We start from the raw sequence: 18,069 nt of genomic DNA on the forward strand, positions 1-18,069 counted from the left end.
GGAATTATAAGACAGGTCAAGGTTGTCTTAAAGTTAAGAACAAATTTGAGATCTTTGATTTCTAGAATACCATTTATTCTGAAGTTTAAGTTAAGAAACTTTAGAAGAAAGTTGAGAAAATACTTAGGAACTTTTTTTTTGGAGAATATGACTTCTTTTTTTTTTCTTCTTAAGACTGAAGTTAAGAAAAAAATGACACTTAAGAAGATTTTTTTTCTTAAGAAGGTTTTGTGAATCTGGCCCCAGGTTTTTAAAGAGTTTGGGTGTCCTGCTGCCTTCCTCTGCGGGCCGTCCAACATACACAGAGTCTAACTCCCACAATCCTCTGCTGTTTTCCAAATGATGTTAATATGCAAATAATGGTTAAATGTTTGGACTCAAAGAAAAGAACGGGACAAAAAGCTGCGACCGATGTTTAATCTTTTTGATAAATCGATCTCACCTCAACATCCATGATGTGACCGATACAGAGACCGAGGTTGTTGCCAATCAGATGCTGCTGTGATGAAACGATCACATGATGATCACTAATGATCACATGAATAAACTGACTGATAGTCATAAGTTCAGAGACACAGTCGGCTGCACATTTAACTATTTATTTGTTTTTCCTCCTTTTCGTTTCCCTGACGCAGCAACAACAACAAAAAATTTCCATTGGCGCCAAAGTTGCAGCATATTTTAAAGGGATAGTTCACTCAAAATTGAAATTTCACTCATTATCTACTCACCCTCATGTCGACTAACATGAGGGTGAGTAGATAATGAGTGAAATTTGAAATTTCAATTTTGAGTGAACTATCCCTTTAACTTTCCTGTTATTCATTTATTTGTTTTTCCTCCTTTTCGTTTCCCTGACGCCAAAAAAAAAAAAACAATTTCCATTGGCGCCAAAGTTGCAGCATGTTTTAACAAGTTTTTTTTTCTTTAGTGGCATCCATTAACAGGCAGCTACCCTTTATTTCTAATTTATATTCAACAAACAAGATCAAGATGTTAATATTAGACTGATAAATTGTTATAATTAATATATTGACTATGAACATAACATTCTAAAAATATAGAAGGTATTTACATAATGTGATCAGTCGCTCTGCTTACTATGTTTTTATTGTAATGTAAGAGAACGACAGTTTTATGTCGCTCTCTTCCTGTTACAGTTATGCAAAATATTTTATATATTATGGTCTTGGTGATGTACACATGTGTTTTCCCAGGTCTTGATCATAAGAAAAAAAAAATGTTAATAGTTAACTAAAGCTACAATGTCTCCGTTGGTAACAGGCACAAACTTTAAAGTCACATGATAATAATACATGTGTATGTTTTTAATAACACATGTATACATTCCCATTCAGTACATGTGTGGAGGATTATGAGTGGTTTGTTCTTCCACTGTTTTTGCTGCCACGTACATTATGACTTTATATATTTAATTTTCTTTCTTTTTTTTTGTTAGGTTTGTTTATACATGTGTAGTTTATCATTTTTATGAATGTTTTTAGAGTTGGAAGTAGGTCACACAATGATTTATATTTGTGATAAAGCCAAATTTTGTGCAGATGTGGTGGTGAGACTCGCACAAACGTACAGTGTCTTCATTTCTGAAGTGAATATGGAAGAACAATGTTGATGGTGAGTGAGTTAGAGAAGTGATCTGAGCTGTCGTTTCTCAGGACTTGTCGACTCTGGTATTACAGGGAGTTTTGTAATCGTCCAAAACATGAGTGAGTTTGACTGTTTCAAATGTGGAAGAAGTGCAAAAAAAAAAAGAAAGAAAGAAGAATTGCCTCTAAATGTTACACTTTGATATTTGCATCTCCTCCTGTGCACTTAACTTTAAGTCGCTTAGCACATTTCAAAAACAGTGTTACAGAAAGCAAAGAAAAGGAAAAAAAAAAGCTGTGCAGAGAAGACACGACGAGACAACATGATGATAAAAGGATAACAAAAAAAAACAGTGGGATCCATCATGAAAAACCTCAGAGTTTTATAAATGAAACCTTTTTTCCTTTTTCCCACAAATATTCCACGTGTCTTCTAATAACTGTGCAGACGACCACGGTGCCTCCTGTGCTCACCACTGTGCCTCATTTATCTCTGGAATCTCTAGGTAATAATTTATTATCCCTGTCAGAATAAAGATAATAAAGTCAGAAACTCTTCCCCAGTTAAAAACCAACACTCAATAGAAAATATAGACGGCCTCTCTATCGGTTTGTCTATGAATTTTTCATTTTCTATCATACTGGAAAATCTACATCCATTCCACTGGGAAATGCACTACTGAATTCCTGAAACCTTTTTGACACAAACTTTGTTTTTGTTTGACTTTTGCAACTGAAATGACGCATCATGCCAAAATAAAAACACATATTTGTGCAAGTAATTTAGTAATATCACAAGAAAACCCCAAATGTACCAGCACTTCATGAGAAAAAAATGGTCCAAGGTGTAAACGAGAGCATAAAAGTTGACATTATAAGCTATAATAGGGGTTTTAAAAATGTTTTTTAGGGGGGGGACCATTGATGGGATCAGAGCAGAAAAACAATGATGAACTCTGGGAGGCAAACATTACATGATCTTCTGACTATTATCTTTGCAAAAATCAATAAAAACATGGCAACGACCTCAGTTATTCCATATTTTTAATTGATGACTGCATCATTTATCACATCCTAAAGTTTTCTGAAGAATAGTATCTGAGTTTGGGAATAGGTCCCATGGCCAGATGGGAAACTGGTACTGTACTGTATTGTCAAAGTGATTGAATATATATTTTTTTTTTCTGATTTGATGAAGTTGTACAGTATGATACAGTATGAGAGCTTATTAAAGGGCGATTTTCTGATCTGCTTGTCTTTTGGTCTTTTTATATTTCAGTGTTTTTCTCTCTCGTTGAATAGGTAATAAAAAAAAAAAAAAGTAAGTTCATACTTGTACTGAATTTGATATGTTATAATGTGTTATTGACTTTTACAGTTGTGTAAATGTGAAGAACAATTCAGTGTTTAATATTAATTGGATTTGATCCAGAAAATTAGACTACATTTTGTGTTGCACTCACTGAGTTGATGCTATGGTATAGTATGGTGCATGTTGTGTTTGCCTGTTTGGAAGGGGGATGTAGTGATATGTAGTAGCAGACGGTCACCCATAGGTGGCAGTACAACCTCAAGGGACCTCTGTGAGACTGAATGTGTTTACAGGAAGTAGAAGAAGAGTTCTAGCATGAGACACCTTGAGTGATAAAATAAACAACAAGTTCAAGTGAAGCTTTATTTATTATGAGCATACGAACTTTACAGATCTCACCAGATCTATTGAGGATGTTTTAAAGACGTTAACTTTTAACCCAGCAGGTATTTTAGTAAGGATCGGGTGTGGTCTGAGCAAAGGAAAAATGATTTTACTCTTTTATTTGTGCCTTTATTTAATTACAGATGTGCTTAGTAGAACCCCAATTTCCCCCCAAACTTAACAAGTCGACCTGAGACTCCTCAAACTAGTAGACTCTGTTTCCATCAAACCTTTCAGTGTGACTCCTTTTGGATACAGTGTTGTTAGATTTAGTGTTATATTACAAAATGCTGTATAGATAAGTCAGCTGACACAATCAACAGCCATTGTCAGAGGCGCTCATGTCCTGTTATGGGTTGGTCAGGTCAGGAGCTATGCTGAGGTCGGAGGAGATGTTTTTACAGAGAATCCAAATCATGTAGCATGTGAGCTATTGTAAAAAATAAAAACCTATGTTTCTTCCTCACATTAGAAGACTGTTTATGTGTTGGGTCATCCTCACTTCTAAATGACAATAATTAACATCAAATAGAAATGTATGAAGTCATTTCACAGGTGAAAGGAAGTGTTGTGAAGCACAGGAGCCAGCAAGGTGGATCAAGAAGAGCTTCATTTCTTCATGGTTCAAGTTCAACAAACAGGTAAATACATTTAACCTCCGCAGTAATTGTATTTATCTGTCTATCTATACATGCACATAGGTAAATTAAATACTGTAGTAAAAGTGCAAAATGACCAAAAAGGAATAAAAAAAAAACTACATCTGCCCCACAGTTTACAGTCCTCACAGAAGGAATATAAAAAACTAATAAAAATAAAAACAAGGTAAGATATGTTTGTTGACATTCTTGGGTTTGGTTTTCTTATAGTCTTTATTTATGGCATTTACATTTGCGTGAAATATGACTTTAGACAAACAAATAAAGCTAATTGTTCCAATACACTGATTTCACACTTTAACCATTTGGTTATAAAATATCACCACTTACTCATTAGTGTATGAATTAGTGAGTTATGTGTTGTCTGAGGTCAAAATGAGGTGTCATTTAGAAATGGCTTAATAATAATTAAAATGTGTAAGTGAGATGGAATGGGAATGGCTTAGTAATAATTAAAATATGTGCTATAATAATGCCCTTTGAGTAAACAAGTAAAACTAAACATGCAGGATATGGTTAGTGTTGCAGTATATAGCAGTGAATGTGAATTTACATAAAAACACACATTACATTTTTGAGAAAATAAGCCCAGAGGGATGATGACAGTGATGGTGTTTTCTAGTCCAGTTTATCCAGAAATTTCTTTGTGTAAAGTGCTGCACCAGTGGCTCCTAGTGCCGTCCCTGCTGGTCCAATTAATGTTCCTATTGCTCCTCCAAGAAGTCCTGCACCTGCTGCCAATGTATACTTCAACACCCTTGCCTGAGACAAACACAAACACACAGTTAGTGTCAAGAAATGTTTTCTTTTGGCTTTGTTTCTGTAACCTGCCTTCATTGTTTCTGTATCAACATTTACGGTTGCGTTGACGGTGCCATGACCTTTTCCTGAAAGTAACAGTAGATTTTGTACCTAAAACAAACTTTGGTTATTGCATGAGCTTACATTAAAGCAGAAGTAAGCGATCCGGTCGTTTTGGCTAATGCTGCGTTCCAGGTAGGCTTTTGAAACCGTAAATTACAGTTTCAAGTCACGATTTACGACTTTGTAGCGTTTCAGGCAACCCACTCGTGTTTTTCCGACCTGTTTTTTTTCCTGTGAAAGTCACTATAACGGCCACTCGTAACTTCTGACCCGTGAAGTCGTACCAGATTGAACTGGTACGACTTCACAGGTCGGAAAAACACGAGTTACGGGCTGCCTTGAACGCACCATAACAGTCCTCGTCCCTACGTCACCACATTCACGGCGTTCCTTGGCTGCACACACAGCCCTGCATGCCGTTCTCTCTCCTCATTGGATAAAAACTGTAGGATACGATAAATGTTTTCTCCTCGGCTCAGAGCAGAGCAGAGTGACTGACAGACCCGTGTTTCGGTCCAAACACTCTATGTAAGTGATTGCTGTCGGAAGATATAACTATTTAAGACTTATATTAACACAAATATATCACTTACTTCTGCTTTAACTCAGAAGACGCAACAAAATGATGGTGTAATTGGGAAGTCAGCTTTCTAGAGACTAAATCCAAATTGAGTCCACCTACCTGCCAAGAACTGCTCACACCATATCGTAGCTTGTTGGCAAAGTGCTCACAATTGAAGTCTGTGAGACTGAATTTCATGTCCTCACCCACCAACGAAAGAGCCTCTTTCACAATTTCCTTTGCCAGCCGCGGTCTGTGTGTTTTGTCCAGTTTGTTATTTACTCGCCAACTGTCTTTGCCCACCACGTCCCTAAGTCTCTCTCTCTTTACGTTGCCTTTGTCCTTTTTTATCTGTGAGCTGGGGGGGCTGGAGCACAAGGAGGGGCAGCAGGGGTAGTACGAACCAGTCAAGCTGTTGAAGTCTAACCATATGAGAAAGAAACCAATGAGTTTGACTTGGAAAACAATGTCCAGGTAACATGTTTCAAGAGTTTTGTTCATCTATTCAGCTCGGATTATTCAACTAAATAGCCTAATCATAATCTGCAGCGGTCCACACTCTACAAAGACGGTAAAACACAACTCACTGGGGTTCACCATGTGAACAACGAATCCATCTCCAACATACACAGCCCAGTGCCGATATATACGGAAGATTTCGATCAAGTCGCCAGGTGAAGGCTCCTAGGAAAACAAAAGATTAAAGGGATAGTTCACCCAAAATTGAAATGTCACTCAATTCAGCTCGTATGTAATGTCCGTCTTGTATTGAAGCCCCGAAATGCGAAATTTAATAAGTCTATATTTCAAGCTTGTTTGTAGCGGAAGCTCCTCTTCCCGGTTCGTCAAATTTGGACGAACCGGGAAGAGGAGCTTCCGCTACAAACAAGCTTGAAATAGCCTATAGACTTATTTAATTTTTTAATTTTTTCGGCGGATGATATTCAATACAAGACGGACATTACATACGGGCAGCATGGAGGTATTTGGATGTTTTTTGGTGTGTCTTTTTGTTACGAAGACAGTTGGTATCCATTTGCAACCATTATATGGACATGCACTGCTACGCCGAGACCCCCTGTAACTCAGAGAAGCCACGGAGGACTCTGAAACTTCTCCCAGCCCTTAGTCGACATGAGGGTGAGTAGATAATGAGTGAAATTTCAATTTTGAGTGAACTATCCCTTTAAGTAATTTTGCCTCAGGTGCTAAGTATTGCAGAACTTAAACTCCTCCTTCATTTACTTTCCTCTCTTGTTCATCTTCAGTCTTCTCACTTAACTTTGATTTACATAAAAAAAATGTTGAAATAGTTACCATTTGATGTTAAAGGAGCATTATCGCAAATACAGCAGTAATAGCATAAAATAAGATGAAATATGCAAAAGATGGGTCGGGGGGAGCCATAACTAAATTTACAAAGAAAATCGCCAACAGTATAGTGTCCGTGGGGCAAATGCAGAATTTGTCTTTGTTATGATCCAAGCCGGCCCGGCGCTTGCTGCGTTCGATTGCACTCGGAACTCGCAAATCCGACCTCCGAACCGGAAAAAAGGGGACTAAACGAGGCTGCTCTCTCTCTCTGACAGCTGCCCACTTGTTTATATCTGATATGCTCCGCCTGGCTCCATCTAGTGGCCGAATTAAGAATTTGGATTTGCGATAATGCTCCTTTAAACTAAATAATAAAACTCAAGGGACTCACCATAGTTTGAATCCAAGATTTTTGTCTGTGGGTTGACTGCGACAGAATCAGCACCTGACTGACAGAACAAATCAAAACCAAATATTGAGGCATTGACAAGATCACATTCACATCAATTCTGAGCTACAGCTACATCCACCCTCCCTTTTGACAATATGGTGCCGATGTCTAAGTGTAAATTCACTCTACATCATCATCATCATTGCCATTGCCATGTCTTGTTATGTTTGAAATAATGTATACACAAAATACAACATTGTTTCTTCACATTCACTGCTTCATATTTTGTTGTATTGTTATATATCTACATGCAGCACTCTAAGTTTCATTCTAAAAATTGGCATTTGAATTGATTGAGTACTTTATTGTCAGAATCACTTCTGAAATTTGTCGTACGTCCGAGACACTTGTTCCTCATGACAAAGAAACATAAACACAATGGAGCACCCAACAAACATCAAACAACACAAAACATCACATCAAACAATGAGAAAAAAAATACAGCATAATATAACACAAGACAAACATCAGACATGTGATGTGCTCTATACGTAGCATCAAAGTGGCTGCACGTGCCTCCAAGTCCCTACAGCATTCGTATAGTGTATGCAGCTCTAAAAATTGGCTCAAGTGTTTGTCCTATAATCTTTGAGCAGATGCTTCTCCCCATTCGAGCTTTAAGTTGCACTGAGAGACAACTATACCATGCACTGACTCCATACTGCATAACACTAAGAACAATAGATTGAAAGAACAATAACAGAATAGGCTTACTGGTACCAAAAGACCTTAGTCTCCTAAGAAAATAAATACGTTGCTGTATTTTACTACAAATATAATCTGTGCGCTCCATGATAGAGCAGCGTCCATGGATGCCTAAATATTTGTAGGAAAAGACTTGTTCGATATTTGTGTTATTGATAATATTGATTGACTGGAAGACCAAAGATAACTTCTTTTGTCTTCTTTGCATTGATAAAAAGTGAGTTCTTCTCACACCACTCCACCAGACTATCTGTATGAGCCTGATGAATACTGGGGTCGTCTTCGGTCCCCAGTGTACAGTAGGGAAAACAAATTTGATTGGTCGTTATCGAGCGGGCGGGATATTCAATGCTTGGGGTGAGACTGAGCTCAGTGTGTGTGTGTGTGTGTGTCTCAAACGTTTGATTGACGAATGACGGATCCAATATCAGTGGCTGATGAATCGTGTGCAGCGTGACGCATAATTTGTGCGCCTGCATTATCCAATGCGGAAAAAAATACCACACTTTCATCCCGAATTTACTCGAAAATAGAATTTTGCACAAAGTTTGGGCTACATCGTCTGATAGATGAGTTATTACACTAATGTTAGGACCCACAGTGGGCTCAAATTCAATTTTCTTTTCTGTACAGCTTTAAATAACATAACAAAAAATATCGAAATCATTGGCGCATGCAACCCTCTAGGCGCCAAACATTGTTGAATAAAACAGCCCATTTCTTTAAATCTACTTCCTTATGTTGTTACAGGAAGTTGATACCACTAGTTAGTGAACACGTTCGGTCCGACCATCACGCGAGAGGCTGCGGCACGACACAGTGTTTCTCTTGCCTAGTAGTAGCTGTGTTATTGTTGTTTTGTAGTGCCCCCCATGGTGGTTTTGTGAATAGAACAACAATATTTGTCTTACACGAGCCCTTTGACCCAGAAATATGAGTGTCAGAAGAGCGACAGGCACAAACAGCGTATATTTCATAAAGGACGCTCACGCTATATAGAAAACAAGCATGGTGAAAACTGACCACTGTTTAGCTTGAGATTACTCAGGAACAAAGGTATGTAGAAATAAATGATGTGTCCCCATTGGAAGCAGAAAGTTTCACCTTTCAAATGAGCCATAGTATGTGTCCATAGCTATAATATAGAATACACTTGACTCTACAAAAATCGTCAAAAATCGTCTAAATTTCTGGCACCAGGATTAATTTGGTGTTAATTTGGTGTAACATGTTAATTTGGTGTAATGTGTATGCCATCCTACCCTCCATGCGATGTTTCTTACCTTCAGCTGATCACAGAAACCTCTGAAAAAAGCTCCTGGCAAAAAAGACAAAAAAAAACATCTACTTTCTTGACACAACCCAGTCTCTGCTTCTCACAGTAGTCTATGTGTAAAAATGGCATAGAGAACAAGTTTACTGCTCGAGAGAGCAAAGAACCGAAAGCAAAAATGACCTACTCTGTTATTATCTGCTCTGGAAAATTAGGAGAAACGCAAACAAGTTATACAAGTTATACAAGGTAAAACCATAAACAATCACAAGACATGAAGGCTACACCCTCCGTGTGAACAATTAATGTTAAATGCCACATGGAAACTCATAACATAGACATTTCAATAGGCACATGTTAATTTTTTTCTATTGTTTTTTTTGTATGCTTAGAAGTTGTATGATCATTATTAGGACAACATCACTCTTGATATACAGTATGTCATACATTACATTTATGAATGGGAATTTCCCAGTGTCTCAAACAAAGCTCAGTTGAAACACTTTAGTAGAGATCACATTTTTGATCAACTTTTTTTCTTTTTTTGGCTATGACTTTGGTTTAGGAGCAAATCTGATTCTTTCAAAGACTAATCACTAATCAGCATTTGATCATTATAGTATCAATGTTTAATTCAGCATTAGACTAATGGACATGAATGTAGCCGCTCATCTGTCGACCTCGGGGAGTTTCTTACTGTGGCAGGCGGCGATCAGAGGAGAGAGCAGGGCTGATCTAAGAACTGTAGCTCGGTTGCTGAATATTTGTCTACTTTTATTTGATGCTAAAACCACCCAGTGGACCCAGCACTTTCCAGATTGGATCAAATGAAACGTCTCAGACTGTCTCCATATGTGAGTTAAAGCAGAAGTAAGTGATATATTTGTGTTAATATAAGTCTTAAATAGTTATATCTTCCGACAGCAATCACTTACATAGAGTGTTTGGTCTGAAACACGGGTCTGTCAGTCACTCTGCTCTGCTCTGAGCCGAGGAGAAAACATTTATCGTATCCTACAGTTTTTATCCAATGAGGAGAGAGAACGGCATGAAAGGCTGTGTGTGCAGCCAAGGGACGCCGTGAATGTGGTGACGTAGGGACGAGGACTGTTATGGTGCGTTCAGGGCAAGCCGTAACTCATGTTTTTCCGACCTGTGAACTCGTACCAGTTCAATCTGGTACGAGTTTACGGGTTGGAAGTTACGAGTGGCCGTTATAGTGACTTTCACAGGTAAAACAGGTCGGAAAAACACGAGTGGGTTGCCTGAAACGCTACAAAGTCGTAAGTTGTGACTTGAAGCTGTAATTTACGGTTTCAAAAGCCTACCTGGAACGCAGCATTAGCCAAAACGACCGGATCGCTTACTTCTGCTTTAAACTTAAACCTGGCCACATTAAGTGCATGTTGTTGATTATTCAGACTGTTTTGGTTCCTGTGCTTTGTGTTGTAGTTGTGTGTTTTGTGTTTCTCTCTAGCAGTGAGTCAGCACACACAGGTTGAGTGTGAATGAGTTACCATGGTTACTAGTGTCACTGTGCCTCTGTCTCATCGTAACTTTCTCATGATTTAGTAAGATGTTTTCTACATTAATCTGCTTTTACAAAAAATCATGAATGTTATTGATCCTTATTACCAAAGTCTAGTTACATAATCCAACATTTTGAAGCCTCAGAGCCAAAAAAAAAGCAGCACATAAACATGAAACAAATCACAATATGTCAACTGTTGTTAGTAGCTGCACCACAAAATCTCTGACAACAGTCTTACACACACACACACACACACACACACACACACACACACACACACACACACACACACACACACACACACACACACACACACACACACACACACACACACACACACACACACACACACACACACACACACACACGGTTTCCCATTTGTGTCATGAGATTGTTTTATTTTTTTTTTTGCTTGTTGGAGCATTTAAGAAATCAGAGTATTTTCAGTCTTGTTTGTACCTGTATAATTCTACATATCTCAAACTGCTGTTTTAGTCTATAGCCTATTTGCTATATAGGTAAATGGAATTTTATTCAACCCTTATTTGTGTCTTTATTTAATTACAGATGTGCTCAGTACGAAACCTCTATATTTAGCAGAATGTTTTCAGAGGTTGACCTGAGATGTCTCAACCTAACATAAACAGCTGCTTTTGATCAATGCTTTCAACACACAACACAGAGGGACACGCTCAAACACACAGGACCAGACCATCATCTCACATACTGGATATACAGTCTTAATTCAATGTGCAACACCAACATCAAACTCAGCAATATCACCCTTATACATAATAATGTTACAATCATTCTTTATTATGTCTTCATTTTGACGCATCTTCTATACAAATGGTGATAAATGCAATGAAATGAACTCAAAACAAGACAATCCTGTCACATCTAAATGCTCCTGATAATGACATAAATCCTTGTACAGAAGACGCACTTGAACACAGAAGAATCACTGAAATGAAAGAGGTATGAATATGTTTGAATAAAATAATTTCTTTACCATTAAAGGTGGTCTACATTTGGCACCATGTAGTTTACCACAGAAAGAGAAATGTTAGAGTTTGTGGCATTAACTTGTTGGCAACAGGGTAAGTTGAAGTGTATGGAACCAAAATTTAATTTATTATGTGGATTATCAACTTTTAAATATATTTTGTGAATTAGTACACATACTTATATAATATAAAAGTATTGGCACCCCTGCAGTTTTTTCAGATAATGCCCCATTCTTCATGAGAACCACTGCAACTACAAATGTTTTGGTATTCAGAAGTGTATTGTTATTTGGTTTGCAAACGCAAAAAACTGAGGAAAAAAGTAAAACCTTTACCCCATTACAGACAGAAGATTATTGGCACTTTTCAAAACTGGAAGAAATCATATTTGAAGAATGTGATGCTCCTTTAAATTGTATTTCAAAGCAATATTTAAAGGGATAGTTCAACATTTTGGCAAATTGGCCCATTGCCATAATCGCTATAGTCATAGCAGTAGGTTTGTTACCTTTAATTGTCGGTGCAAGCTGTTTTTAGAACGAATTGGGGAAAGGGGGAAGTGACGTACATATGCCGTAAAGCAGTCAGCACATTTGTAGTTTTTTGTGTGGAGGGGTTCCTACCATCCACCTCGAAGCTGCTTAGTGCCAGTGAAGGCGATACAGACCCCCTCAGGCCATGACAGAGTTGTCATTCAACTTGTTGTAAGTCGATGAAGCATCACAAAAGTTCAGAAAATATTATATGAAGGTTGAAAAGTTACTTAGTGTTGGTTTAACTCACTTTTGACAATTAACAGGTGCTGGCAATAGATTAGGAATCACATTTGCAACCAATAATTTTGTCCCATTCACCTTTCTACCTATAGAATGAACTGAAGAAAGTCAATGCAGATAGATACATAGATAAATAGACAGCAGAAGAACAATTTGAATGATTTTTAACCTGCCAAAAATAAGAAACTTTTTAAGATATCACTAAGCTGAACTAGAAAATGCATTTCCTGAAGAAAATGCATGTGAATGTTGAAGGCAGCTGAACTCCATTGCTGAAGCAATGCTGAGTTAGCAGAATAAATCAACAAAGAGAACAAGTAGTGATGTGACATGCTACAGACATGACTGAGGCAGGAGTCCAACCTATGACCTTGTGATCAGTAAAACTATGTGCTAACCACTGAGCCGCAGAGAGCCTACAATCAGAGAAGTTTTATGCTGTGATAAATCAAGGGTGGTTGAATGATAGCTGAAAGTCTCTGGAAAATTTTACAAATTGAATGGAGATTTTAGTATTTCAATCTGAAAGAGGCTGATGCCCTAACAAGGTTGTTCAGGCAAGATTCAAACCTTTGACCTTAGAGTTTCTAAGCCTCTGCCATAACTATTTGGCCACAGTGATACTCAACAGAATTTGAATTTCAGTTGAGTATGGGTGTGACATAAAACAGACACACCTGAGGCAGATTTTGAACCGATGACCTCATGAGCAGTAAACTGATGCTTTGACCACACACTACAGAGAGCCTGAAATATACTGAAGAGTTTTACACATTCATGAATCAAAGACTGATGAATAATAGCTGAATAGTTGAAAGTCTTGTGATTTTTAGTCTGCAGATTAAAGTATGTTAATGTAGTAGAATTTGAAAGAGGCTGAGGTTTTGAAGACTGTTAATTTATTTCAATGTGATGATTTGCAGCAAACTGCACCTGTACCCAACTGTACTGTAAGTGACAGTGCAGATGCACACACTATGTCAACACCGAGAGCTGCAGAGACAAAACACAGCAGAGACAAAACATAGCTCATGAATGATTTACAATCACAATTCCAGTGCATTTCAAGCTGAGAACAGCAGTGTAAATAAACAAGAAGCATTTTAACACAAACCAACAAAGAACCACTTGGAGAATGATTCACTAACAAGGTTGTTGAGGCAAGATTCAAACCATAGACTGTAAAAAGAATGGACGTAGCGCCCGTGACATCACCCATTGGTTTGGGGGAGTTTTGTGCTCCTACTACGGCATTTGAACTGCGCCATGTTGGATTTTAGGTGGAGTCTACTTTCCATATTTGGAGAGGTGCGAGAACCCGCCCAATGAACTCGGAGCAACCAATTAACGGCCGGTAACTGTCTGTGAACCTGTCACTCAACGTAACCACCCCCCCATTTATGAAGCCTAAACAACACTAAAATGGTTGTGGTACAGAAAAATTCACCCCCCCACAGTGTTGACGGAGGTGGAAACTATCGGTAGAGACCAAAAAAATAAAAGGCACTAGGCTGTAGATATGTTTTTTTAAGCTGTAGAGTTGGCTATTTTGACATGGGGGTCAATGGAGAGTTGCTCACTTCCAGTCCCAGCCCCCAGAGGCCGCCGGAGAACTGCAGTTTTTTGACGCAGAAGTGGGGCTCTATTTTCGTAAACTAGCGCAGGCGCAGCGGATCAGCCAACGAGGCGTGTCCAGGAGCAGTTTGCAATTTTCCTTCGAAGCGCAGCAGGGCGCATCCCGCCTACTTCCCTCCCACCGGCGCAAATGGCATAGAGGGAGGAGAGAAGGCGTGGAGTGGGTTTGACACAGCCGAGTCAGATCTTCACCAATCAAATGAGCTCCTCTCCTCGCAGACAACAGATGGTTTGATTCAAGCATTTTGCATACAGTGGAACAATACAGCCATGGATAAACAAATGATTTTCAAAAACTGTGGCTGATGCTGAAATTAGATACTGTAACATTACGTAGCTTACGGCCACATGGTTAAACAAGCAAAACTTGAATAATGCTTTTCTCATCAGCTCTCTTGCTGAGCACAGCACCATGTTCCTCACCATGAAATGTCATTTATATTGAGTTTCTTCACACTGTAACACACTGTTACCAAGCCAACTTTATTCCAACCTGAATTTTGTTTAAAACCCGTTTAGAATGAAGTTTGATTTTATATCACATCACATGCAAAATTAAGTTGATGTAATTACCAACATTATTATTTGATCATGATTTATAAAACCCCTAGGGTGTGTTCTGATTACTTCATTTCAGAAGTATTTAGTTATGTTTCTAGTTACATTATTGGTTACTCCATTCCATCAACAATAACAAAAAGACAAAAACCAAACCAACAGGACATCAGAAGTGGTGAAGTCTCCCAGTCTTTTTGGGCGGTTTAGCACAACACTGTGTTTCTCAAAACCTGAAGACCTGGCGGGCAAGACCAGTCCGAGGGCTTTTCCTGATCGGCCCCGAGCTGCAAACACCCCATGGCTGGTGAGAGTCACATATGGAAAGCCGTTTTAATCATAATCAAATAAATGAAAAATAAATGAAATTAAATATAAATACATGGATTAATTTATATTTTTATTTTTAAAACAACAGTTTCATTTTTTCAGGAGACTTTTTTTTTTTTTAGAACACCTCATTAATTTATTTCCTGATACTTTTATTTCCTAACGTCACATTTATTTCACTGCTCTTTTATTAGGCCACGGGGCAATCACCACGAGCACTGGCCCCTACAGCTATGAAATAGGTGCATGTGTAACCAATGTTGTTGGTTCGGACTTGCCCTGAGCGAGGATCGAACCCGCGACCTCCCACACCGCAGGCGACGATGCTAACCATTTCGCCAAGAGGTTTAGCCTGATGCACCAGACTATGGCTGTGTCCGAAATCACCCCCTACTCACTATATAGTGACCACGCCATTTTGTAGTGGTGTCCGAATGTTTAGTGATTATTAATGTTCACTATATAGTGCACTGAATCTATCCCACAATTCACCGCGAAATGTAGTGAGCATCCGATGGTCACTAACCGGAGCAAGATATCCCATCATGCATTGCAGTCACGGATCGACGCCGTTAACACACCGGCCCAGAACGACCGGTGTAGCTACCAAATAAATGCAGTAGTGCAGCAGCCTCTCAATAAATGTGTCCAGCTGCCAGAGTTGTCCGGTCGCGGCTTCCACAGACTCCCACAACAAACGTCAGAGCAAATTTCCTAACAAGTGTTATAAACTGACCACAGACTCTGGATAGCGAGGCTAATTTCTATTAGCCCGTCTATGGTGTTTTACATTAACGTTAGCATTAAGCTAGTGGACGTTATGCTTAGTTGTGACACTGGCTGTGTGTGTTTTGAATGTTGTTTCAAACTATGTGGGTTTGATTGAACATCTTTGATGCTTAATATATATATTACCGCTTAATATATTACTTTACTCCTCTACACCGGCCGTTGCCATGGTTGTATCCATGGTACCTGCACCGGCTGTTACTGCCTCTGCACCAATAGGGTAGCGCTACGACCAATCAGAGCAAAGAGCAGGATGACTTTAGCCTGACAAGCCAATTAAAATGTATGTCGTCATGGCGTTAAGCCCGCCCAACGACTCTCTAAACAGATAAAGCGCTGTGATTGGTCAACACAAACGGTGTTCGAGACTCAAAAAGTTCCTATGGCTCGTTTCTAGACCCACCTACGGAGCAAATACATTTGCTGCCGCTAGGGTGGGTCTGGATTTCTAGGCTACAAGAGGTTGACAACCGCTTGGCAAATTGGTTAGCACGTCTTTGATGGGTGAGTGAGTTTACTTCCAGTACCGCTACCGCCACAACCTGTCACTTCTCCTTACTGGTACCTCGTGTCTGTGGCACACCCGCGGACCTCCGTTACACATGGACCAGTGCTCGTGGCGAAGCCTGCCCCCTCATTTGAATATTGCAACTTGAAGTACAAAGAGCGAGTGAAATAATATGTCCATAAAAAGCTATGTGTTTTAATATATGAATTATTAAGAATTGCTAAGAACAATGCCTTCAGTATTCAGTTTGATTTTAACTCATTTAAATGTTGGAACCAGTCAGAATCTATAAGTCTCATTCTCATTAATTTAAGTAACTGAAGACATAAACATCATTTTAACAACAGAAACATGCAGAAATAAAAAACAAAACAAAACCCTAATCTCTAAATATATATGATAGATCAATCTATAGAGAGGAAAACTAAAATCCAACAAGTCAATCTTTAGTCAAACTTTTCAGCAGGAGAATCAAACCATAGATTGACCAGCTAATGAAAACCAGTGAACTAAAGATCAATCACTGGTGTCACACAGGCGTCTTCATCCTCACAGTAACCTCTGACCTCCTCCTCCTCCTCCTCCCTGTGGAACACCTCCCCGTCCGGCTGCTTCTTCCACCAGAGCTTCAGATCCTCCTTCACCCCCTGGTCCTCCAGCTTCTGCTGCAGCTGAAACACAGAGGGACACCAGCTCATTGCCAATCACTCTGATTGATTATTGACAGCAAATGATTAAAGGTGGCATCTGGAGGTTACAGTTAGGGCTGAAATGGCTAATGGGTGATGGTTATCAGTCAGTTTTTTTCCCGTGTAACTAAAGGGGTTCCTCAAGGATCCATTTTAGGCACTATCTTATTCACCCTTTATATGAACAATTTAGGCAATAGCTCTATTCACCTGTATTCTGATGACACAATTATTTATTCTGTTGCTCCAACTGCTGACTTAGCTCTTAAAAGACTACAGTCTGATTTACGTACTATAGAGCAAGCTCTAATTAATCTTAAATTAACACTTAACCCAAAAAAGATTGCTCTCTTCCTTGCCATTACACGGTGGTATCTCAACAGTAGACCGGGCTCAAATTGAGAGAGTTTCAAATTACAAATATCTGGGCATTTGGTTAGATGACAAACTGTCTTTTAAAACTCATATTTCCGATCTTACCAAGAAACTTAAGGGAAAATTATCATTCTTATATCATAATACTCGTTCACAGGATACCTTGGTTTTACAAATTCCCAGTATCAGGACAGAATTAGGGAAGACTGCCTAGAATAACCTACAACGCTGTCTGAAACTGGACCATCTTATTTCTTTAAATAGTTTTAAAAACTCAAATCAAATGTTCTACAGCCTGTATGTAATTGTGGATTACGATCTTGATGTATTTGTATATTGTATAACTATGTGTTTTTGTAATCAGGGTGTCATTGAAAAAGAGAGCTTGCTCTCAATTGACCTTCCCTGAATAAATAATGGTGAAATAAAAAATGAAAATCAACCCATCTACTTTTTTATTCTTCTTTGCTCTTGCTTTTAACTCTGTTTAATGTTTACTTTTTTTAATTTTTAAAAAAATTGTTAGTTTTTATGCTGTTTCTGTTCTTTTTAAATGTTTTGTCTTCATGTAAAACACATTGAGTTGCCTTGGTATGAAATGCGCTATATAAACAGGGTTGGGGAGTAATGGATTACACATAATTGTACTGTGTAACGGATGTGCACTCACTCAGCCATAAAGTGGCTGACACCACCACACAACTCTTTTCCCTGAGGACAAAGTCTACAGGACTCGGACCCTG

Source organism: Trachurus trachurus (genome assembly GCF_905171665.1).
Source record: "Trachurus trachurus genome assembly, chromosome: 5".
NCBI classification, from domain to species: domain Eukaryota; kingdom Metazoa; phylum Chordata; class Actinopteri; order Carangiformes; family Carangidae; genus Trachurus; species Trachurus trachurus.